We start from the raw sequence: 25,219 nt of genomic DNA, 5'->3' as shown, positions 1-25,219 counted from the left end.
GATGGACCCAGTGGGTGGTAATTGAATCATGGGGGCATTAACCCGCATGCTGCCGTTCTCGTGATAGTGAGTTCTCATGAGATCTGATGGCTTTATAGGGGGCTTTTCCCCCTTTTGCTTGGCACTTCTCCTTGCTGCCATCATGTGAAGAAGGACATCTTTGCTTCCCCTTCTGTCATTATTATAAGTTTCCTGAAGCCTCCCCAGCCATGCAGAACTGTGAGTCAATTAAACCTCTTTCCTTTATAAATAACCCAGTCTCAGGCGGTCCTTTATGGAAGCATGAGAAAGGACTAATATAGGAGCCTTCTTGGAGAAAAACTCCAGAGTCAATATTATTAAATCTTTTCTCTTGCATTGGTCAAGTTCCCCAGAGAAGGGTCTTCCATCACCTTCCCAGAGGGTGGGAATCTGGCTGCCAACTTTCCAGGAGGGGAGTATCTGTATATTCGGCATTGATTTTGCATAAGGTCATTTAATCCCTCTTTGTTGTATAAGATACTCATCATCTCCATTTAGAGTCCCTCCTTTATACATTTTGCCCAGAATACAATTCCAAATTCCTGCCAGGTGGGAGAAGGGCACTTGCCAGCAGCATGTGGTGGGTGAAGGACTCTAGGGATCTAAATGCCTTGTAAGCAGCTTTCACTCAGCCCTCTTTATTTCAGACCCCAAACCAATCTCCAGTTTCAGAAGTACCTGATACTGCTATCCTATACTTTTTGCAGATTTTTTCTTAACCTTGGTCTGGTTCTGTTATCCCTGCAGTTAATACGGTTTTGGGTTTCTTGGGTCTGGTAAATCAGTAATTATTTATATATCTGCTATGCAGGACCCTAAAATTCATTATAATTTTCTTCTTTCCTGTTGTCCCATTATCAGTTTACATCTCTTAAAAAAATACATTTAGTAGCCTTAATGGGGTTTTAGCAGGGGTGAAATTAAAATTAAATGCATGTATTTAATCTTCCGTCTTAACCTGAAGCCCTTTTTGTTCTTTGCTGGTGTATTTCAAATGTGGATTTGTGGAATGGGGTGGGGTGGAGAATTAACCATGAGCTTAATCTGCCACCTAGGATCATAATCAAAATTTTAAACTTTAAATTGCAATTGTAACTGTCTTTTAAGTGTTTTGAATTAAAAGGCACATATTTTTATTTAAGATGCAAGCTCATATGGAACCAAAAAAGACCCCGCATTGCCAAAACAATCCTAAGCCAAAAGAACAAAACTAGAGGCATCACGCTACCTGACTTCAAACTGTACTACAAGGCTACAGTAACCAAAACAGCATGGTACTGGTACCAAAACAGAGATGTAGACCAATGGATGAGAACAGAGCCCTCAGAAATAATACCATACATCTACAGCCATCTGATCTTTGACAAACCTGAGAAAAACAAGAAATAGGGAAAGGATTCCCTATTTAATAAATGGTACTGGGAAATATGGCTAGCCATAAGTAGAAAGCTGAAACTGGATCCTTTCCTTACTCCTTATACGAAAATTAATTCAAGATGGATTAGAGACTTAAATGTTAGACCTAATACCATAAAAACCCTGGAAGAAAACCTAGGTAACACCATTTAGGACATAGGCATGGGCAAGGACTTCATGTCTAAAACACCAAAAGCAATGGCAACAAAAGCCAAAATTGACAAATGGGATCTAATCAAACTAAAGGGCTTCTGCACAGCAAAAGAAACTACCATCAGAGTGAACAGGCAACCTATAGAATGGGAGAAAATTTTTGCAATCTACTCATCTGACAAAGGGCTAATATCCAGAACCTACAAAGAACTCAAACAAATTTACAAGAAAAAAACAAACAACCCCATCCAAAAGTGGGCAAAGGATATGAACAGACAGTTCTCAAAAGAAGACATGCATACAGCCAACAGACACATGAAAAAATGCTCGTCATCACTGGCCATCAGAGAAATGCAAATCAAAACCACAATGAGATACCATCTCACACCAGTTAGAATGGCAATCATTCAAAAGTCAGGAAACAACAGGTGCTGGAGAAGATGTGGAGAAATAGGAACACTTTTACCCTGCTGGTGGGACGGTAAACTAGTTCAACCATTGTGGAAAACAGTATGGCGATTCCTCAAGGATCTAGAACTAGAAGTACCATATGACCCAGCCATCCCATTACTGGGTATATACCCAAAGGATTATAAATCATGCTACTATAAAGACACATGCACACATATGTTTATTGCGGCACTATTCACAATAGCAAAGACTTGGAATCAACCCAAATGTCCATCAGTGACAGATTGGATTAAGAAAATGTGGCACATATACACCATGGAATACTATGCAGCCATAAAAAAGGATGAGTCTGTGTCCTTTGTAGGGACATGGATGCAGCTGGAAACCATCATTCTCAGCAAACTATCACAAGAACAGAAAACCAAACATCGCATGTTCTGACTCATAGGTGGGAACTGAACAATGAGAACACTTGGACTCGGGAAGGGGAACATCACACACCGGGGCCTATTATGGGGAGGGTTGGGTGGGGAGGGATTGCATTGGGAGTTATACCTGATGTAAATGACGAGTTGATGGGTGCTGACGAGTTGATGGGTGCAGCACAGCAACATGGCACAAGTATACATATGTAACAAACCTGCACGTTATGCACATGTACCCTAGAACTTAAAGTATAATAATAATAAAAAGAAAAAAAGGATGCAAGTTCCAGGTCAGTGCTGTGAATAAAATGTTGAAGTTCATAATTAGGCAACATTAGTTGCATAACTAGCTAGTATTTGTACTATTCTTAGTATATTTCATATTCTTACTATTCTCTGTATTCTTAGCAGTCAGTGCCAGAGTAAATTCCTAGAGCCAAAGAAAAATGCTTAACCATGACATTGTCATCTTATTATAATATTATATTGAATACATTTCAGGGTTAAGGATGTGATTCAAGGTTGATAAATATACTGGATAAGTTTTAAAGTACTCTTGTAAAAGTCATATAAGTACCTGAACTCATTTAAGTCAACTAAAACAAAAAACTATAGCAGTCAATGATCCAGTCTTTTGCTTCGTATGAGCAAATTGTTTCACTTTGGAGTGATTCATTTTAACTTGAAAATTAATTGTAGACTTTGAAAATTGAGAAAATTTGTGTTTTCTTCTGACTCTACTAATGAATGTGAAGACAAACCAAAGGTACATTGGCTCCATAACTGATATTTTAAATTTTGTATGTTGACTTGCCTCGGATGGTAGTCATGTTACAGGTACGTACAGCACCTAACTCATTGCTGCTGCAGCAAAGTTTATTTTAAAAAACTAAACAAACATTGTTTTAACTTGACTGTATCTTCTGAAAATGAAATACATAATAGTAAGTTGTAAAGAATATTCAATTCTGTGAAGAACACCACCATATTTTTTGTCAGAAATTGTTAAATTTGATCCTTTTGGCAAGTGGCATAAATAATTTAATTTTAATTGAGCCTACCCTCAGTAGTCAATAGCTGGCTTCTTTTAATAAATCAATAGATTGCTGTTATTTTTGTGACTTTTGCTTTTAAAAGTGGAATGAAGAGAAGAAACTGAAATGTTCCCCTGACAACAAATACAGTCTTTCATCTCTGAAGGATGTCTTGCTTCTGTACCTAGTCAAATTACAGTGCAGTTGAGTATTGCCCTTTATAGAGCCTAAAATTAGGTTTTATAATTATTTTTATTCTCTCACAAAAGCTAGAATGTATACAAAGACATAATGATAGGCAATTTATTCCCCAAGTCAGTAGCAAAGGCATTTCTCCTAGACTGAGGAAATGGAATATTTAACTTATTCCTAAATTGAGTAAGTGTTAGAGCAGTGTTTAAGAGTGCAATCACAGGCTCTGAAGTTATTCATTCAACAAATATATATTAAGCACCTACAATATGTCTGCTGGCACTGTGGTTGTCACTGAGGATATAATGGTGAGCAAAGATGGACAATGATCTCACAGAGTTTCTAGTCCCCAAGGTGTTGAAATGGTGGCCTGTGTTCTGTTCTGTTGTGTTTTTGTTGTTATTGTTGTTTCATTTAAATTGAAATGCCTGGCAGTGCCTTGTACTCTGTAGTTTGGCCACAGTGCCTGCAACTCCCTTTGTATTATACATAAAAGCTTCAGACAGGCCGGGTGCAGTGGTATACGCCTGTAATTCCAGCACTTTGGGAGGCCAAGGCCGGTGGATCACGAGGTCAAGAGATCAAGACCATCCTGTCCAACATGGTGAAACCCTGTCTCTACTAAAATGACAAGAATTAGCTGGGTGTGGTAGCGCGTGCCTGTAGTCCCAGCTACTTGGGAGGCTGAGGCAAGAGAATCGCTTGAATCCAGGAGGCGGTGGTTGCAGTGAGCCGAGATCATGCCACTGCACTCCAGCCTGGTGACAGAGCGAGACTCCGTCTCAAAAAAAAAAAAAAAAAAAAAAAAAAAAGGCTTCAGATATTTATGTTTTCTGCTTAAACTCTGTAGGTGTTAGGCTTTGTCAGACCACTCTGGTTGTAATCCTCAATTCTGCCATTCACTGTATGACTCTGAGCAAGTTAATTTACCATTCTAAGCTTCAGTTTTCTTATCTTAAAATGAGAATAAAAACCTACTTTAAAGAGTTATTGAGGGTAAAAATAAGAAAATATATAAAGCCCTTTGCACAGTAACTGGAACATAGACCCTAGTATTATTATAGGTAATACATTCTTAGTTCAATCATGAACAGACAGTACATCATCTTTTTAAAATAATGATAAGCCTTTAAAAATTATGTAAAATTCAAGTACTGTCTAAATACAAGCTGTCATATTTCATTTCTATTTTCCTGATCACATGATAAAAGGGCTATTTTGCCTAAAACATTTTGATAATGATCTAGAGAAATTCAGGAGAAATATTGAGGCACCTAATGTATCACAATATTTGTGCCTATTGACTAAATTTGTTTCATCCAGGGTAGAGCAGTGGCTATATAACCCATGCTCTCTAGTTCAATTTATCAAGCTCTAAAATCATGTTTCCAACTAAGAATGACTGAGCAGATGGAAAGTACTTACGTAGTGTCTGGTTTGCAGGGAGTTTTGTCTAAGAAGCTTTCAAAAATTATTTTATTTCACCCTTACATCATTCCTTTGAAATACTAAGGGAGGATTTCAAACTTAATCTTGTACGAAACAAATCGCAAGTCATGGAGAGGCTAACTTGCTTTGACTGTGCTTGAAAAATAATGGGCAGAACTTGATACCCACCACCACTCCATTCATAAGACTGGGCTGTCTCCACTGAGAGCAGAGAAAGTGACTTTGATTCTGGAATGCAGATATGCAATTATTACCTAACACTACATCATTCATTCATTTTACTGAATATTTATTGAAGCCTTACTATATACCAGACAAAGTTCAAGATGCTTGAGATATAAGGGTCAAAAAGAGAGAAAAGGTCCCTGTTCTTGTAGAACTTATAACTTGTTAGTGAAGAGAGATGGAAATAACCAAGCACATTAATGTATGCACAGGTTAATTACAGATGATGAAAGGAGCTTTGGAAAAAACAAAACATAATTCCGTAAGAGAGTGGCTGGCTGGAGAAAACAGACATTAGATACAGTGAAGAAATTCTCTCTGCAGTGCTGGTATTTCAGCTGGGTAAGATCTGAATGAAGTGTCGAGTCCATGGAGGGGATGTCTGGATGCAGAACATCCAAGACAAGGACCCACAGGCTAAAAAGATTTTGACATGTGCAAAAATTCAAAAGAACAGAAGAAAGACCAGAGTGACTTTTTTCACTATCTCAGCTTCATTGGCCAGGAGCATTATGATCAAGGAGAGTGATAGGGATGAAGGAGAGACAAACAGGAACTGAATTGTCATGGGCCTCTCAGGTTGTTATACAGACGATAGATCTTGTTCCAGTGACACTAAAAAACCACTGGAAGGGTTTTCACAGGAGGAACTATGTGATCTGATCACTCTGGCTGTTACGTGTGTGTGTGTGTGTGTGTGTGTGTGTATGTGCATGTGTGCACCAGGAATGGAGAGGTGTGGAGGGGGTAGATAGTAAGAGTAGAAGCAGGGTGAGCTAAGAGCTGTGGCAAGAGCCTAGATAATACCAGCTTGGACAGGCTGAGTAAAGAAAGTGAGAAGTGGGCTTAGATATTGCAGCTTCTAGTTTTACTCTCTTAAAATGTTGCCATGAGACCACCATATCAGAAAGCCAGTCTAGCTTACTACAGGATGAGGAGTCATCTAAAAGAAAAGAGAAGAAACCAAGACACTCCAGCTAACAGCTGGCACCTACTGGTGAACTTGTGAATGAAGCCTTCCTGGTCTTCCAGCCTAGCTAACCTATCAGCTGAATTAGCCCCATGAGTGAGCCCAGGTGAGTGAGCCCAGCAGCACCTCCCAGCCAACCAACAGCATTGTGAGAAATAATACATTACTTTTTTAAAAAAAAGCTGCTACATTTTGTTTTAGTTTATTACGTAGCAATAGATAGATAGCTGACAATAGATAGATAACAAATTGCATCTGGAATGTGAGGGGTATAGAGGAATTAAGGATAGGTCTTAAAATGTTAGCTTCAACAGTTAAGTCAAAAATAGTGCCATTTACTGAGTTGGAGCATACTGAGAAAGGAAAGGTTGAGGTAAAAAATCACAAGTTCTATTTTGGCTAGTTTGAAGATGTCTGCTAGACATACATTAGAATTAAGAGATGTCAATAATGGGGATATAATTTTGAAAGTCATTAAAATATAAATAGCATGTAAAGCCATGGGACTAGATGAGAGCTTCCTAAGAACAGAGTGCAGGTAGTGAAGGGTAGAACTAGGACTGAGCCTGGAGTGCTCCAACTTTTGAAGTTTGGTTAGAAAAGGAAGAACTAACAAGAACAGCAACAAAGACAGAGACTGAGCCATGAATGTTTTGAATGTTTGTCAGAAAAGGAAGAATCTACAGGGACAATGACAAGACAGAGAAGAAAAATTTCCAGTGAGTAAGAGAAAATCCAGGAAGGAGAGTATGGCTCTATGCAAGCCAAGCGAAGAGGGTGTTTGAAGAAAATGCACATGATCAAATGCTGCTGGTATGCAGCAGAGAGACTGCGGGACCTGCCATCATGGCAGCCATTGGAACCATGAGTGTCTGTGGTGGAGTGAAGACCACCCTATAGACCACTCTCCCTCAAAACTTCACCATGCAGGGGAGCAGAGAAATGCCACAGGAGGAAGCCAGGGAGCTGTTACATCAGGAAAGTTTGTTTTGTTTGTAAGTTTTGTTGTCTTATTTTGTTTTATTTTTAAACCCTCCTAGCCCCTAGTCATATCATAGAATCATAAGCCCAGAAAGTTCCATACATTCCAGTTCAGTCCCTCAATTTACTGATTAGGAAACTGAAGAGACACAAAAAGGCAATTAACCTGTTCATAATCATACAATAAGTTACTGTCTGAGTTGTGGTTGGTTACACTCCAGATTTGTTCTTTTTGCTTAGTCTTGCTTTGGCTATATGGGCTCTTTTTTGGTTTCATATGAATTTTTGAATTGTTTTTCTAACTCTACAAGGAATGATGGTGGTATTTTGATGGGATTGCATTGAATTTGTAGATTGCTTTTGGTAGAATGGTCATTTTCACAATATTGATTCTACCCATCCATGAGCATGGGATGTGTTTCCATTTGTTTGTGTCATCTATGATTTATTTCCTCAGTGTTTTGTAGTTTTCCTTATAGAAGTCTTTCGACTCCTTTGTTAGGTATATTCCTAAGGGTTTTATTTTTTTTTATTTTTATTTTTTGAGCTATTGCAAAAGGGGTGGAGTTCTTGATGTGATTCTCTGCTTGGTCGCTGTTGGTGTATAGAAGAGTTACTGATTTGTGTACATTGATCTTGTATCTGGAAACTTTGCTGAATTCTTTTATCAGTTCTAGGAGCTTTCTGGAGGAGTGCTTAGCATTGATACGACTCCAAAAGCAGAGGCAACAAAGGCAAAATAAGACACATAGTATTGCATCAAATTTAAAAGCTTCTCTACAGCAAAGGAAATATTCAACATAGTGAAGAGACAACTTATGCAATGGGAGAAGCTATTAGCAAACCATACGTGTGATAAAGGGTTAATATCCAAAATATGTAAGAACTCAATAACAACAACAACAACAAAAATCTGATTTTTAAAATGGACTAAGGACCTATATAAATATATTTTGAAAGAAGACATAGAAATGGCCAGCAGGTATATTTTTAAAGGCTCAACCATACTAATTATTAGGGAAATGCAAATTAAAGCCACAATGAGATATCATGTCACAGCTATTAGAATGGCTAAAAAGACAAAAGATAAAATTGTTGGTAGGGATATGGGAAAAAAGGAATCCTTGTACACTGTTGGTGGGAATGGAAATAAGCACAGCCATTATGGAAACTATGAAGGTTCCTCTAAAAATTAAAAATAGGCCAGGCACAGTGGCTCAGGCCTGTAATCCCAACACTTTGGGAGGCCAACGTGGGTGGATCACAAGGTCAAGAGATCAACACCATCCTGGCCAACATGGTGAAACCTGGTCTCTACTAAAACTACAAAAATTAGCTGGGCATGGTGGTGCGTGCCTGTAGTCTCAGCTACTCGGGAGCTTGAGGCATAAGAATTGCTTGAAACTGGGAGGCAGAAGTTGCAGTGAGCCAAGATCACCCACTGTACTCCAGCCTGCGACAGAGCAAAACTCTGTTTCAAAAAAAAGATTAAAAATGGAGCTACCGGCCGGGCGCGGTGGCTCAAGCCTGTAATCCCAGCACTTTGGGAGGCCGAGACGGGCGAATCACGAGGTCAGGAGATTGACACCATCGTGGTTAACACGGTGAAACCCCGTCTGTACTAAAAAATACAAAAAAACTACCCGGGCGACGTGGCTGTGGCGGGCGCCTGTAGTCCCAGCTACTCGGGAGGCTGAGGCAGGAGAATGGCGTAAACCCGGGAGGCAGAGCTTTCAGTGAGCTAAGATCCGGCCACTGCACTCCAGCCTGGGGAACAGAGCAAGACTCCGTCTCAAAAAAAAAAAAAAAAATGGAGCTACCATTTGATCCAGCAGTCCCACTACTAGATGGGAAGGGAAGGAAGGGAAGGGGAGGGGAGGGGAGGGGAGGGGAGGGGAGGGGAGGGGAATCAGTGTCTTAAAGAGATACCTGAACTCCCATGTTTATTAGTCACAACAGCCAAGATATGAAATCAACCCAAGTGGCCACCAATAGATGAATGAATAAAGATATTGTGAAATATATATTTGCAATGAAATATGTTCAGCCCTAAACCTGTCATTTGTGACAATATGGATGAACCTCAAGTATGTGATGCTAAGTGAAGTAAGCCAGGCACAGAAAGACAAATATTGCATGATCTCACATATATGTGGAATCTAAAAAACTCCAACTCATAGAAGCAGAGAGTAGAATGGTGGTTGCCAGGGCCTGAGAGTAGGGAAAATAAGGAGATGTTGGTCAAAAGGTACAAGGTTTTAGTTAGGCAGGATAAATACCTGCTGGAGATCTGATGTTCAGTATGCTGATTATAGTTAATAATAATATATGTTTGAAATTTCGTAAAAGAGTACATCTTAAATGTTCTCACCATACAAAAAATATAAATATGCATGGTGATGAATGTGATAATTAGCTTGATTGTGGCAGTCATTTCACAGTGTGTATGTATGCCAAAACATCACTTGTGTACCTAAATATATATAATTTTTATTTGTCAGTCATACCTCAAAAATGCTGGAGGGAAAGTAAACACATACACATTAAGAATATATTTTACTCATAATGAGTTGAAAATTGTATGAAGCCTCCAGGTCAGAGCACCAGAAATAAATGGGATAAGATCATACACTTTTATGAAAATAGAAACAAACTTTCTCTTTCATTTTCTATTTTGTCTTTCTTTATGTTTGCCTTCTCCCTCATCACACACACACATACTTTTTTTTTTTTTTTGAGACAGAGTCTCGCTCTGTCGCCCAGGCTGGAGTGCAGTGGCCAGATCTCTGCTCACTGCAAGCTCCGCCTCCCGGGTTTACGCCATTCTCCTGCCTCAGCCTCCCAAGTAGCTGGGACTACAGGCGCCCGCCACAGCCACGTCGCCCGGGTAGTTTTTTTGTATTTTTTAGTAGAGACGGGGTTTCACCGTGTTAGCCAGGATGGTGTCGATCTCCTGACCTCGTGATTCGCCCGTCTCGGCCTCCCAAAGTGCTGGGATTACAGGCTTGAGCCACTATGCCCAGCCCACATACATTTTTAAGTAGTAGCAAAAGTGAGTTAGAAAATTCTATTCCTTAAGATGTGAATAGATGTTGTAAGATAATTACCTGAATTTTTTCTCAGTAATTAGAGATTTAAAATCAGTTTAAATTGCTTAAAATGCTTCCCACAAAGAAAGTCCTTAAAACACTAAGACACTAACACTACATTCTCTGAATATAAACAACTTTCTTAGCATGCAACCTATGGAGCTGCAGAATTTATTTCTATATGAAGAGTCATAACCTAATCTCTATAATAATTTCGTATTTAATGTTCATTTTAAAAACTTGTAATCAAATAGTATAACCTATAACTAACAATTATTGGATATCTATGATGTCCTATGTGTTTTACACACTTAATTTACTTCTCACATCAAACTTATAACAACATTACTATTGTCTTTATTTCATACACAAGGGAACAGAAGTTTTGAGAGATTAAGTAAAATGCCCAAGATCACAAAGTTAGTAAATTATTTAACTATTTTCTTTTTTCCCCAGCACTTAATAGCATCTAACATTATATATTTATCGCTTATTTATTGTTTTTCTTCTATTACTAGATGGTATATCTCATGAAGGCAAGAGTTCATGAGCTTTTTGTCTACTTTGCTTATTGCTGTATCCATAGCATCTAGAACACTGCCCATCATGGATAATGCTAAATAATCAGTGAAGAAAGCATGAGAAAAGAAAGTACACAAAAGTATAGACCAGTATTTCTCCTAAACAAAAATAGAAACATTATAAATAAAGCTTTAATAAAGAAAATTCAGTACTGTACAAAAATTGGGTTTATCTCCGCAATGTAGGGTGGAGGGATTGTCCTTAGAAAATATATAAACATAATTGACAGCACTAACTTTTTTTAAAAAAGATGAGAAATTATATGATCATCTTTATAGAAGCATTAAAGCATTTGATAAAATTTAACAACTTTTAAAATACACAATAAATCCTCTTAGAAAACTAGGAATAGAAGGAAATTTAATTAAACTTATTACAAATGAAACAAAAATATACAATATTCTGAATGTTGAAAATTAATGATTAAGCCATCTTCACTGCTTTTATTCAACATTGTACTGCAGACCCCAGGTTATTCAGTAATAAAAGAAAAAAGGGCCGGGTGCGGTGGCTCAAGCCTGTAATCCCAGCACTTTGGGAGGCCGAGACGGGCGGATCACAAGGTCAGGAGATCGAGACCATCCTGGCTAACACGGCGAAACCCCGTCTCTACTAAAAACACAAAAAATTAGCCGGGCGAGGTGGCGGCGCCTGTGGTCCCAGCTACTGGGGAGGCTGAGGCAGGAGAATGGCGGGAACCCAGGAGGCGGAGCTTGCAGTGAGCTGAGATCTGGCCACTGCACTCCAGCCTGGGCGACAGAGCGAGACTCCGTCTCAAAAAAAAAAAAAAAAGAAAAATGTATATGTACTATATTATGTATGATATATTTTATGTATGTATTACATATATATGCATTGAAAGGAAACAAAACTTTTATTATTTGCGATGGTATTGTCTACTCATTAGTGTTTCTCAAACTATTCATGAAGGGCCAGTTTTCTTTCCAATTTGTCACGGACTAATACTTTTGAAAAATACAATAGAAATGAGTTAATAGAGAAGGAAAATCTTAAAAAGACATACAACATACAAACTAGAATTTTTATTATTAGATTCAGCAGATATATGTTTGCTCCATCAACTTGCTTAAGAAGTTTCTAAACTTTTGGTCACAGTTTATCTTATCACAGGAACTCGCTGGTTTACGAGTTAGCACTGGTTCATGGAACACACAAGGAGTGACATTGATCTACACAGAAAACCCCCACCAAAAAATTCATGGCAAATTCTTAAAATCAGTAAGGTAATTTAGCGAAGTGGCTGTGTTTAAGATCATATCACAAAAATCAATTACATTTATATATACCAGCAACAAACCAAAACATTTTTAAAGGTATTTACAAATAAGCATAATAAAATCTATCTAGGAAAATATTGAATCTTTATTGGAATATATTAAAGAATAAGTAAAATGGAAAAATATGCTATATTCATGGATAAAAGAATACATTTTATTTTGATGTAAATTATTCACAGATTGATTTATAAATTAACTGCAGTAATAAATAAAATCCTCTTTTATTCCTAGTATTGAATTCTGTCTCTCAATTAATCATCCTACTAGGAACTTATCAATTTTGTTGAACTTTTAAGCACTAAATTTAGCTTTTAAATTTTTCTCTATTATTTATTTTCTATTTCAATGATTTCTGCATTTATTATTATTTATTTTCTTTTTACTTACTTTGGTTTTAATTTGCTCTTTTGTCCCCAGCTTCTCAGGATAGAAGCCTATCTCACTTATTTTTAAGCCCATTTCCATCTTTTTTTTAATTAATATACTTTAAATTCTAGGGTACATGTGCACAACATGTGGGTATGTTACATAGATATACGTGTGCTGTGTTGGTTTGTTGCACCCATCAACTCATCATTTACATTAGGTATTTCTCCTAATGCTATCCCTCCCCCAGCTCCCCACTCCACGACAGGCCATGATATGTGATGTTCCCTGCCCTGTGTCCAAGTGTTCTCATTGTTCAGTTCCCACCTATGAGTGAGAATATGCAGTGTTTGGTTTTGTGTCCTTGTGATAGTTTGCTCAGAATGATGGTTTCCGGTTTCATCCGTGTCCCTGCAAAGGACATTAACTCATCCTTTTTTATGGCTGCATAGTATTCCATGGTGTATATGTGTCACATTTTCTTAATCCAATCTATCATTCATGGACATTGGGTTGGTTCCAAGTATTTGCTATTGTGAATAGTGCTGCAATAAACATACGTGTGCATGTATCTTTATAGTAGCATGATTTATAATCCTTTGGGTATATACCCAGTAGTGGGATCGCTGGGTCAAATGGTATTTCTAGTTCTAGATCCTTGAGGAATCGCCACACTGTTTTCAACAATGGTTGAACTAATTTACACTCCCACAAACAGTGTAAAAGTGTTCCTATTTCTGAACATCCTCTCCAGCATTTGTTGTTTCCTGACTTTTTAATCATTGCCATTCTAACTGGTGTGAGATGGTATCTCATTGTGGTTTTGATTTGCATTTCTCTGATGACCAGTGATGAGGAGCATTTTTTCATGTGTCTGTTGGCTGCATAAATGTTTTCTTTTGAGAAGTGTCTGTTCAAATCGTTTGCCCACTTTTGATGGTGTTGTTTTTTCTTGTAAATTTGTTTGAGTTATTTGTAGATACTGTATATTAGCCCTTCGTCAGATGTGTAGATTGCAAAAATTTTCTCCCAGTCTGTAGGTTGCTTGTTCACTCTGATCGTAGTTTCTTTTGCTGTGCAGAAGCTCTTTAGTTTAATTAGATCCCATTTGTCTATTTTGGCTTTTGTTGCCTTTGCTTTTGGTGTTTTAGTCATGAAGTCCATGCCCAAGCCTATGTCCTGAATGGTATTGCCTAGGTTGTCTTCTAGGGTTTTTATGGTGTTAGGTTTAACATTTAAGTCTTTAATCCATCTTGAATTAATTTTTATATAAGGTGTAAGGAAGGGATCCAGTTTCAGCTTTCTACATAGGGCTAGCCAGTTTTCCCAGCACCATTTATTAAACAGGGAATCCTTTCCACATTTTTTCTTTTTGTCAGGTTTGTCAAAGCTCAGATGGTTGTAGATGTGTCATATTATTTCTGAGGGCTCTGTTCTCATCCATTGGTCTATATCTCTGTTTTGGTACCAGTACCATGCTGTTTTGGTTACTGTAGCCTTGTAGATAGTTTGAAGTCAGGTAGCGTGATGCCTCCAGCTTTGTTCTTTTTCTTAGGATTGTCTTGGCAATGCGGGCTCTTTTTTGGTTCCGTATGAACTTTAATGTAGTTTTTCCAATTCTGTGAAGAAATACATTGGTAGCTTGATGGGGATAGCATTGAATCTATAAATTGCCTTAGGCAGTATGGACATTTTCACGATATTGATTCTTCCTATCCATGAGCATGGAATGTTCTTCCGTTTGTTTTTATCCTCTTTTATTTCCTTGAGCAGTGGTTTGTAGTTCTCCATGAAGAGATCCTTCACATCCCTTGTAAGTTGTATTCCTAAGTATTTTATTCTCTTTGTAGCAATTGTGAATGGGAGTTCACTCATGATTTGGCTCTCTGTTTGTCTGTTATTGGTGTATAGGAATGCTTGTGATTTTTGCACAACGACTTTGTATCCTGAGATTTGCTGAAGTTGCTTATCAAGTTAAGGAGATTTTGGGCTGATATGATGGGGTTTTCTAAATATACAATCATTTTATCTGCAAACAGAGACAATTTGACTTCCTATTTTCCAAACTGAATACCCTTTATTTCTTCCCTTGCCTGATTGCCCTGGCCAGAACTTCAACACTATGTTGAATAGGAGTGATGAGAGAGGGAATCCCTGTCTTGTGCCAGTTTTCAAAAGAAATGCTTCCAGTTTGCCCATTCAATTTGATATTGGCTGTGGGTTTCTTGTAAATAGCTCTTACTATTTTGAGATACATTCCATCAGTACCTAGTTTATTGAGAGTTTTTAGCATGAAGGGCTGTTGAATTTTGTCGAAGCCCTTTTCTGCATCTATTGAGATAATCATGTGTTTTTGTCTTTTGTTTACGTGATGGATTACATTTATTGATTTGCATATGTTGAACCAGCCTTGCATCCCAGGGATAAAGCCAACTTGCTCGTGGTGGATAAGCTTTTTGATGTGCTGCTGGATTCAGTTTGCCAGTATTTTATTGAGGATTTTCGCATCAATGGTCATCAGGGATATTGGTCTAAAGTTCTCTCTTTTTGTTTTGTCTCTGCCAGGTTTTGGTATCAGGATGATTTGGCCTCATAACATGAGTTAGGGAGCAGTCCCTCTTTTTCTAATGATAGGAATAGTTTCAGAAGGAATGGTACCAGCTCCTCTTTGTACCTCTGGTAGAATTCGACTGTAAATCTGTCTGGTACTGAACATTTTTTGGTTGGTAGGCTATTAATTATTGCCTCAATTTCAGAGCCTGTTATTGGTCTATTCAGAGATTCAACTTCTTCCTCGTTTAGTCTTGGGAGTGTGTATGTGTCCACGAATTCATCCATTTCTTCTAGATTTTCTAATTTATTTGTGTAGAGGTGTTTATAGTATTCTCTGATGGTAGTTTGTATTTCTGTGGGATCGATGGTGATATCCCCTTTATCATTTTTCATTGTATGTATTTCATTCCTCTCTCTTTTTTTCTTTATTAGTCTTGCTAGCAGTCTATCAATTTTGTTGATCCTGTCAAAAAACCAGATCCTGGATTCATTGATTTTTGAAGGGTTTTTTGTGTCTCTATCTCCTTCAGTTCTGCTCTGATCTTAGTTCTTCCTTGCCTTCTGCTAGCATTTGAATCTGTTTTCTCTTGCTTCTCTAGTTCTTTTAATTGTGATGTTAAGGTGTTGATTTTAGATCTTTCCTGGTTTCTCTTGTGGGCATTTAGTGCTATAAATTTCCCTCTACATGCTGCTTTAAATGTGTCCCAGAGATTCTGGTACGTTGTATCTTTGTTCTCATTGATTTAAAGAACATCTTTATTTCTGCCTTCATTTCGTTATGTACCCAATAGTCATTCAGGAGTAGGTTGTTTGAGTTTCTTAATCCTGAGTTCTAATTTGATTGCACTGTGGTCTGAGAGACAGTTTGTTGTTATTTCTGTTCTTTTACATTTGCTGAGGAGTGCTTTAGTTCCAACTATGTGGTCAATTTTAGAATAAGTGCGATGTGGTGCTATGAAGAATGTATAATCTGTTTATTTGGGTTGGAGAGTTCTGTAGATATCTATTAGGTCTGCTTGGTGTAGACCTGAGTTCAAGTCCTGGATATCCTTGTTAACCTTCTGTCTGGATGATCTGTCTAATATTGACAGTGGGGTGTTAACATCTCCCATTATTACTGTGTGGGAGTCTAAGTCTGTTTGTAAGTCTCTAAGGACTTGCTTTATGAATCTGGGTGCTCCTGTATTGGGTGCATATATCTTTAGGATAGTTAGCTCTTCTTGTTGAATTGATCCCTTTACCTATGTAATGGCCTTCTTTGTCTCTTTTGATTTTGTTGGTTTAAAGTCTGTTTTATCAGAGACCAGGACTGCAAGCCCTGCTTTTCTTTGCTTTGCATTTGCTTGGTGGATCTTTCTCCATTCCTTTATTTAGAGCCTATGTGTGTCTCTGCACATAAGATGGGTCTCCTGAATACAGCACACTGATGGGTCTTGACTCTTTATCTAATTTGCCAGTCTGTGTCTTTTAACTGGGGGTATTTAGCCATTTACATTTAAGGTTAATATCGTTATGTGTGGATTTGATCCTGTCATTATGATGTTCCTGGTTATTTTGCCTGTTAATTAATGCAGTTTCTTCCTAGCATCGATGGCCTTTACAATTTGGCATGCTTTTGCAGTGGTTGATACCAGTTGTTCCTTTCAACATTTAGTGCTTCCTTCAGGAGCTGTTGTAAGGCAGGCCTGGTGGTGACAAAATCTCTCAGCATTTGCTTGTCTGTAAAGGATTTTATTTCTCCTTCACTTATGAAGCTTAGTTTGGCTGGATATGAAATTCTGGGTAGAAAATTCTTTTCTTTAAGAAGGTTGAATATTGGCCCCCACTCTCTTCTGGCTTGTGGGGTTTCTGCAGAGAGATCCGCTGTTAGTCTGATGGGCTTCCCTTTGTGGATAACCCAACCTTTCTCCCTGACTACCCTTAATGTTTACACCAAGCAAGCGTAGATTTGGTCTTTTCACATAGTCCCATATTTCTTGGAGGCTTTGTTCATTTCTTTTTACTCTTTTTTTCTCTAAACTTCTCCTCTCACTTTATTTCATTCATTTGATCTTCAATCACTGATACCATTTCTTCCACTTGATCACATTGGCTACTGAAGCTTGTGCATGCATCACGAAGTCCTTGTGCCATGGTTTTCAGCTCCATCAGGTCATTTAAGGTCTTCTCTACACTGTTTATTCTAGTTAGCCATTCGTCTAATCTTTTTTCAAGGTTTTTAGCTTCTTTGCATTGGGTTTGAACATCCTCCTTTAGCTTGGAGAAGTTTGTTATTACTGATCTTCTGAAGCCTACTTCTGTCAACTTGTCAAAGTCATTCTTCATCCAGCTTTGTTCTGTTGCTAGCGAGGAGCTGCCATCCTTTGAAGGAGTGGAGGTACTCTGATTTTTAGAATTTTCAGCTTTTCTGCTCTCATTTCTCCCCATCTTTGTGGTTTTATCTATGTTTGGTCTTTGATGTTGGTGACCTACAGATGGGGTTTTGGTTTGGATGTCCTTTTTGTTGATGTCGATGCTATTCCTTTCTGTTTGTTAGTTTTCCTTCTAACAGTCAGGTCCCTCAGCTGCAGGTCTGTTGGAGTTTGTTAGAGGTCCACTCCAGACCCTGTTTGCCTGGTATCACCAGTGGAGGCTGCAGAACAGCAAATATTGCTGCCTGATCCTTCCTCTGGAAGCTTTGTCCCAGAGGGGCACCTGCCTGTATGAGGTGTAAGTCGTCCCCTACTGGGAGGTGTCTCCCAGTTAGGCTACATGGGGTCAGGGACCCACTCAAAGAGGCAGTCTGTCCGTTCTCAGAGCTCAAACACCGTGCTGGGAGGACCACTGCTCTCTTTAGAGCTGTCAGACAGGGATGTTTAAGTCTGTGAGGTTTCTGCTGCCTTTTGTTCAGCTATGCCCTGCCCCCAGAGGTAGGGTCTACAGAGGCAGCAGGCTTAGCTGAGCTGCGGTGGGCTCCACCTAGTTGGAGCTTCCAGGCTGTTTTGTTTACCTACTCCAGCCTCAGCAATGGTGGACACCCCTCCCCCCCACCAGGCTGTTGCCTTGCAGTTAGATCTCAGACTGCTGCGCTAGCAGTAAGCAAGGCTTGGTGGGTGTGGGACCCACCAAGATTGGCATGGGATAGTATCTCCTGGTCCATCGTTTGCTAAGACCATTGGAAAAGCACAGTATTTGGGAGGAGTGTCCTGTTTTTCCCAGGTACAGTCTGTCATGGTTTTCCTTGGCTAGGAAAGGGAAATCCCCTGACCCTTTGCACTTCCCAGGTGAGGCGATGCCCTGTCCTGCTTGGCTCACCCTCGTGGGCTGCACCCACTGTCCAACCAGTCCCAATGAGATGAACCAGGTACCTCAGTTGGAAATGCAGAAATCACCCATCTTCTGTGTCGATCCCTCCGGGAACTGCAGACCAGAGCTATTCCTATTTGGCCATCTTCAAACCCATCACCCTTTTTTCATCTTAATATAAGCATTTAAAGGTATAAATTATCCTCTAAGCCCTGCTATCATTACATCACATAAATTTGAGTTATTATATTTTTATTATCTTTCAGTTTAAAGTATTTTCCAATTTCCTTTAAGATTTCTCCATTTATTCGTAGATTATTTACAAATATGTTGTTTACTTTCCAAATATTTGGATTTTTCTCCACACATTTTAACGTTATTAACATTTTTTCTAAGTCCAAAATGGTTAGAAAACATGTAGAATTTCAATTTCTTTAACTGTATCTCCTTGAATATGGTTTTCTTGGATAATGTACCCTGTGCACTTAAAAAAGAGTACATATTTTGCAACCATTGAGTACAGTGTCTTACAAATGTTATTAAGGTCAAGGTGGCTGATAGTGTTGTCAGATCCTATGTGCCTTTACTGATTTTTGCCTTCTGCATGTAGGGACATTTGGTGAACACTTACATGGGACACAACTGTTCTCCCAGTCTGATCCTATTTTGAGAAGTTTACACACATCATACTCTTCCTAAATCTCATTGTCATGAATCTTCCAATCTTATTCTTTCTACCAAAGCATTATCCACAGCTTCTCAATCAGTGTGATTCAAGCCTCTGACAGTCCAGACATAACAATGAATCAGACGCACTCCTGGAAGTTCTGCCCAGTGCGAGGGATAATTTTCTTTGCTTCAGTATCTTTCAGAACCACCCGGTGAATGGAAATGAAATGCTACAGCAGTTTGCTTTGGGATGTAGGTGAGAGCACCCAAAAGCCACGTTCAGATTGTTCTTCAGTTGGTCACGTGGAGCTCCACATTTGCCTACAGGTATCAGCTGATGACAAGATGGAAATACAGCAGAAGTTGGTGCAGTGCAAGTATGAGTTATGTGATTATGTAACTAAATTAAGTCTTAAGTCCAACTCAGGTCCCATCTTGATGCTTCCACTTGATGATAAAGCACTGCTGGGTATAACCAAATGTAAGGCTTTATGAATAAAATAGTTCCCATTTTGTGCGGGGCGGTTCAGTTCAGATGGTTACTTGAGGACTCAGGGTAAGAGGTTCTGGCTTATAGCAATTCAGAAGCTATTTCTCAAAAAGAAAGTAGTTATTTGGCAAACAAAGCATATCTTTGTTCCAAAACCCTAGGGACTTTCACTGCAATTCTTCCATTAGGTCAAGCCCAGACCAAATAAAGCATTGTGATCTTTCACAGACATTTCAAGGACCACAGGAAACATTAGATCATCAAGGTCAATTGGCAGAGCTTCCTCCACACAACATAAACAAACTGAAGAGGCTTGTTTCAAGTGCCATCAAGGCTAGAAACCTCATAGGTTATGCCATAAGTCCTTGAGCAATACACTCAAATATGGTAAACATTGCCAACAAAATCCAAAGAAAACCAAAAAGCTTTAGACTTGGTGATAGCGAACTCAAGATGCAGCAATTTGTCTTTCATTTTGAAAAGGATATTACAACTTACCCCAGAATACTGGATATCCAGAAAATTTCCTGATGTGAAAGACAGCTAACTTTTCATGAGTTTATTCTTACTCTGTAAAGTGTTTTACTAAGACATATAGGATACCTGCAACTTCCTAATCACCAAGTCTAATCACCATAATGTTATCAATATATTGGATCATAATAACATTATTTGGAATACTGAGATAAATGGTGTCTTGCAGATCAAATGACTGAGTACTGAGAATTGACAAAACCCTGAGGAAAACAGTAAAGATATGCTCCTATCCTTGCAAAAGAAAAAGCAAAATGCTTCTGGTGTTCTTTAATTTTTAGAGCAGAGGAAAAAGAAAAAAAGTTACATTAGATTGATAGTTGCCTGCAAGTGCTGGGAGTAATATAGATCTGTTGTGGTAGGAAACCTCATCTGAAACAGCAGATGCAATTGTGGTCACCATATGACTAAGTTTATATTAGTCCACTATACTTTTCAAGAATCCATATGTATTCTTCACAAGGTAAACGAAATGTGGATGTACAAGAATAACTACCTCTGCATCTTTCCTTTATTTATTGAAATTTTTGATGGTGATACTAAGTTCTATGAATTTTCCCAGGTTGAGGAATCATTTTGATTTACTATTTTGGTAAGTAAGGGTAATTTCAGAGGCTTTCACTGCTTCTCCTCGTCAAAATAATTCTAACTCCATAGGTCAGGAAGCAAATGGAGGAATTCTGGCGGTTGCCACGTATGTATAATCCAGCCATATATCCTGGAAAGGAACAATCTACAATAGCATGACAGATATTCTGCGTGTCGATGAAAACTAATCAAGCCAAAAGTTTTAATCACTTGACCCATGCAAGTTCCCACCACTGATGGACCACAGTGGTGTTCTGGATAAAAATAATCCCCAAGGTATTCAGTGGGAATTCTCATAACTCCTAAGAACTGTCAGCAGCTCAGAGCCAATAAGCCCCCAAAGTTCTAGTTATTTCTCTGCCCTCGGGGTGTGATTACATTAATCAATGGCCTCGGGCCTCTTTCTGAAAGACTAAGAGGAGGATTTACATTACATGCCTGGGGTATTATCACAGGGGCCTTTTTATCCCCCTTACCCTTATTTAAAGTTCCCTGAGTATGTGAATCACTTATTAAAGGTCATGGCTTCTGTATACTGGTGAGTCAAGGCAGACTGATTTTACCAAAGTGAGTCTAGTGCTTTTACATTATATTCTCACACATACCCTCCAGGTATGTGTGCATCCTTGGCATACATTACTAAAAATACAGCAGCAGCAGCTATAATTCTTTTAAACTAAGTCTTCTTCTCATACGGTAGACTTTGCACAAGTTCTCTGAGGTATGGACTTGAACTCCAGCTACAGGTCAGTTGGCAATGAGGAGTGTTACGGATGGGCTATGACATGAAACTGACTTCTCAATTGTAAGGCAACCAGCATAGTTAAGGTCATTTGAGCTATTTAGGAAATGAAAGAATAACTTAGCAGAGAGGGAGGAGGGAAACTCATTAGTGTTGGAAGGTTGAGGCACTCGTGTTCATCTGAATTTCCAAAATGTCCACCTTCCAATTCCTGGGATTTTACTCGTTTCTGTTTGATGTCATAACTTTCACATGAAAGATCTGGCAAATTATGAATTAAACCTACAAAGTAATTCAGCAAACTGCAAGTTTTGATTTTACATCTGAGAAAGGATCTATCAGCTCTGGAGTTCAAAGAGATAAGAGATCCTTTCAGTGCAACAACAACGGTTTTCTAAGCCTCTGATGATGTCTTGAATTTAAAATCTTGGACTTGCAATCTTCAGGTACAGACAGAAGCATCTTGTAGGAGTTTTAAGGCACTGCCTAAACAGTAACTTTTCAGTAATGCACTGATGTGTCATAGCCAATACCAATACTTGCAGGAAGGAGGAGGGATCCACCTGTGAGGTGGCAGTGCTGGAAAGCCCCAAAGGCTATGACCTTATGGGGCTTGGGGTTATTATACTCCATGTTATAGACAGAAATAGAGACTCTGAAAAGTTTGCTGCCCAATAGATAGAAAGGAGCAGAGCCAGGATTCACCACAAGCACAACTGGCTCCAGTGCTCATGGTTTTTACACTACAGCGTCAATCTTACTTCATAGCTGAGGGCCTAGAAATAGGGCAGAATACGTGAAAACACCCAAGAGCAAGTAGTGACCCATTTACCGAAGGAAAGAGTAAAAGTCAATCACAGACAAGTCCAAGGTCTTCATCATCAATTTAATGCCCTCAGGACAATTCACAATCATTACCAAACTAAGGCTCCAGATCCTTTTACACCTTCATACCTGTATACTCCACATGGATGTCCACCAGCACTTCAAATTCAATGTGATCATAACTGCTCCATTATCTTCTGACCAAAATTTCTACATTCTCTGTCTCTGCTATAAATGATAACCTTGTCATCTACCCAGTTTTCTAATCCAGGAAATTCAGCAAATCTTCACTCCTTCCTCTTTTAAGTCTGACCAACTCTGCCTTCAACATCCTTAGCCTTTGCTCTTATTCTCTCTTATTTGAACTACTGCAATAGCCGTGGAACCAAGTGATCTCCCCAAGCTATTCTCTGCTTTCTCCAGTCCGTCTCACAGTTGCTCAAAGGCATCTTTCTAAAACACAAATCAGATTGCACACCTCTCTGGCAGCAAAACCTTGGTAGGTTCTTATTTACTTCATGAAGACCAGTTGCTGAGCATGTTTTGAGAGTCCTTTACAAGTTGATATCAACCTGCATTTCCAGCCTCTTTCCCTGGAGCGCCAATGCTACATGCCTTATGTTTCACTGCACAAAACTTTGATTTATTCCTCTAATGGTAGCTATGTTGTTCCATGTGTTGTGATATATGTCTGAAATGATCTTCTCTTGTTCTTTATGTGGCAAACACCTACTTATCTTTTGCAAGATCTGGCTCTTATATCACTTTCCCTAAACAATCTTCCTTCCTCCCCTAAGCTACTAGTTGCTCCTTTCTCTCTGCTATCATCATTCTCTCTGCCTGCCTCTCTTGGGTTAAATTGTGTCCCCCAGAACATATGTTCAAGTCTAATATGGTTTGGATGTGTCCCCACCCAGGTCTCATCTTGAATTGTAGTTCCCATAATCCCCATGTGTCATGGGAGAGACCTGGTGCGTGGTAATTTGATGAGTTCTCATGAGAACTGATGGTTTTGTAAGGGGGTTTCCCCCTTTTGCTCTTGGCACTTCTTGCTGCCACCATTTGAAGAAGGATATGTTTGTGTGCCCTTACACCATGATTGTAAGTTTTTTGAGGCCTCCTCAGACATGCTGAACTGTGAGTCAATTAACTTCTTTCCTTTGTAAATTGCCCAGTCTCGGGTATGTTTTTATTAGCAGCATGAGAACGGATTAATACAAAGTCCAAACACCTCGTACCTGCAAATGTGACCTTATTTGGAACTAGGGCCTTTGCAATGTAAAGAGTTGAGATAAGGATTAGGTTGAGCTCTAATCCCATAACTAGTGTCATAAGAAGAAGGAAATTTGAACACAGACACACATGGGCAAAATGCCATATGAGACAGAGACATAAATTGGGGTGCTGCATCTCCCAGTCAAGGAACACCAAAAATTACTGGCGACAACCAGAAGCTAGGAGAGGGGCATAAAACAGATACTCCCTCAGAGCTTCCAGAAGGAACCAACCTGGCTAACACCTTGACTTTGGGCTTCTGGTCTCCAGAACTGTGAGAGAATAAGTTTCTGTTGTTTCAAGCTACCAGCTGTGATGTTTTGTTACAGCAGCCCTAGCAAAATAATGCACCAATCAAACTAATACAGCAAACTAATAGAGTTATCTTATACTCTATCACAGTTCTTTGCTTTACATCATCTTCCCTCTAGACAACAAAATCCTGCACAGCAAGGCTTATACCTTGTTTGTCTTTGTACCTCACTCCTGTTTCCAACACTTCTTCTAGTTCACAGTTTCTGTTAATTTCCTGACAATCTGCAGGATCAGTGATTTTGACAAGCCATTGGCCTTGGTTGAGAAGATTCAGAGTCTTTTTGAGAAGATGTATGTGCTCAAGGTACCAATAATCACAGAATGCAAGAGAAGATAAAGGGAGATTAGGAGGAAAGGCTGAGATAAGACATCATTATTATGGTAGACGCATTGACAGAAATGGCATATCTTACCTTTCTATCAAATGCTTTCTTTTTTCCCTGTGTATCCTCTTTTTTATTTCTTGCTGAAGAAGTTTAAAGTAAATCTGAGACATCATTTCATTTCTTTCCTTTAAACCATAGCATGTATCTCTAAAAATATGAAAATGTTCTTATGTAACTACCATCTTATTATCAGAACTATCAACATTAATAATTCCTTCATATCGAACCAATGTCCTTTCTAAATTCATTTTTTCTTTGTAGATAGTTTAAATAAGAATCTAAACAAGGCTCGTAAATTACATTTGCTCTATCACTTTCTGATCTTGTCATCGTTAGATGTTTTTCTCTAGAAAATGCTCCATTTTTAAAGCCTCTGCTTACAGAGGACAAGTGTGGAATGTCTATATTTTTGATGAAAATTGATAGCTCATGTTTGAGATTTTGCCTGCAGTTATGATTTCTTTAGCCTTCAGAGTATTTGGCCCACCAAATGTTAAAGTTTTCACTCATTGCTAACCTTTTAAAATCAATAAATTTTACATAAAATCCAAAGTGGGGGATTCTCTAGCAAAAGGTCACTGGCAAGCAAGAGACCTCATTTCCATGTGGCAAGAGCGGCCAGACTCCCAGCGGTGCAGCCAGTCAGGTGATGCTCACTCTCTCCTGTTCACAAACCCCAGCACGCTGTCCCCTCTTCTAGGTGATTTCATTTACATATATTTATCTGCCTGGAGTCTGCAGCCCATAAACTGCCATAGGGATAAGGATTGTAAATGTGCCCCAAATATTTTCAAGGAAGTTTTTCTTCTAAATTTTACTCATAATTTCAAATAGTAATTATGAAGGAAATGCAAGCACAAGTCTGCACACTAAGATAAGCAAATTCTTCATGATTTTGTCCAGGAGATCCAGTCTTTGATATTTTCATTAGTGAAACTATCACCC

The 25,219-nt window shown here is 38.8% G+C and overlaps 1 long non-coding RNA gene across 10 annotated transcripts in view; it reads left to right on the top strand.

The window, feature by feature from the left end:
* LOC105486157 (uncharacterized) overlaps positions 1–25,219 on the top strand; it is a 171,993-nt gene that overhangs the window by 126,683 nt on the left and 20,091 nt on the right. For 9 of the 10 annotated variants that reach the window (XR_011621008.1, XR_011621010.1, XR_011621012.1 and 6 more), the window contains one exon: positions 19,313–19,446. This is a non-coding gene — a long non-coding RNA (uncharacterized lncRNA). Of the gene's footprint in view, positions 1–19,312; positions 19,497–25,219 lie in introns of all 10 variants that reach the window. The other variant, XR_011621007.1, reaches the window with a different exon arrangement.

This window comes from Macaca nemestrina, chromosome 3 (genome assembly GCF_043159975.1).
Source record: "Macaca nemestrina isolate mMacNem1 chromosome 3, mMacNem.hap1, whole genome shotgun sequence".
Taxonomy (NCBI): Eukaryota; Metazoa; Chordata; class Mammalia; order Primates; family Cercopithecidae; genus Macaca; species Macaca nemestrina.
This window is presented reverse-complemented; position numbering and strand designations above follow the sequence as displayed.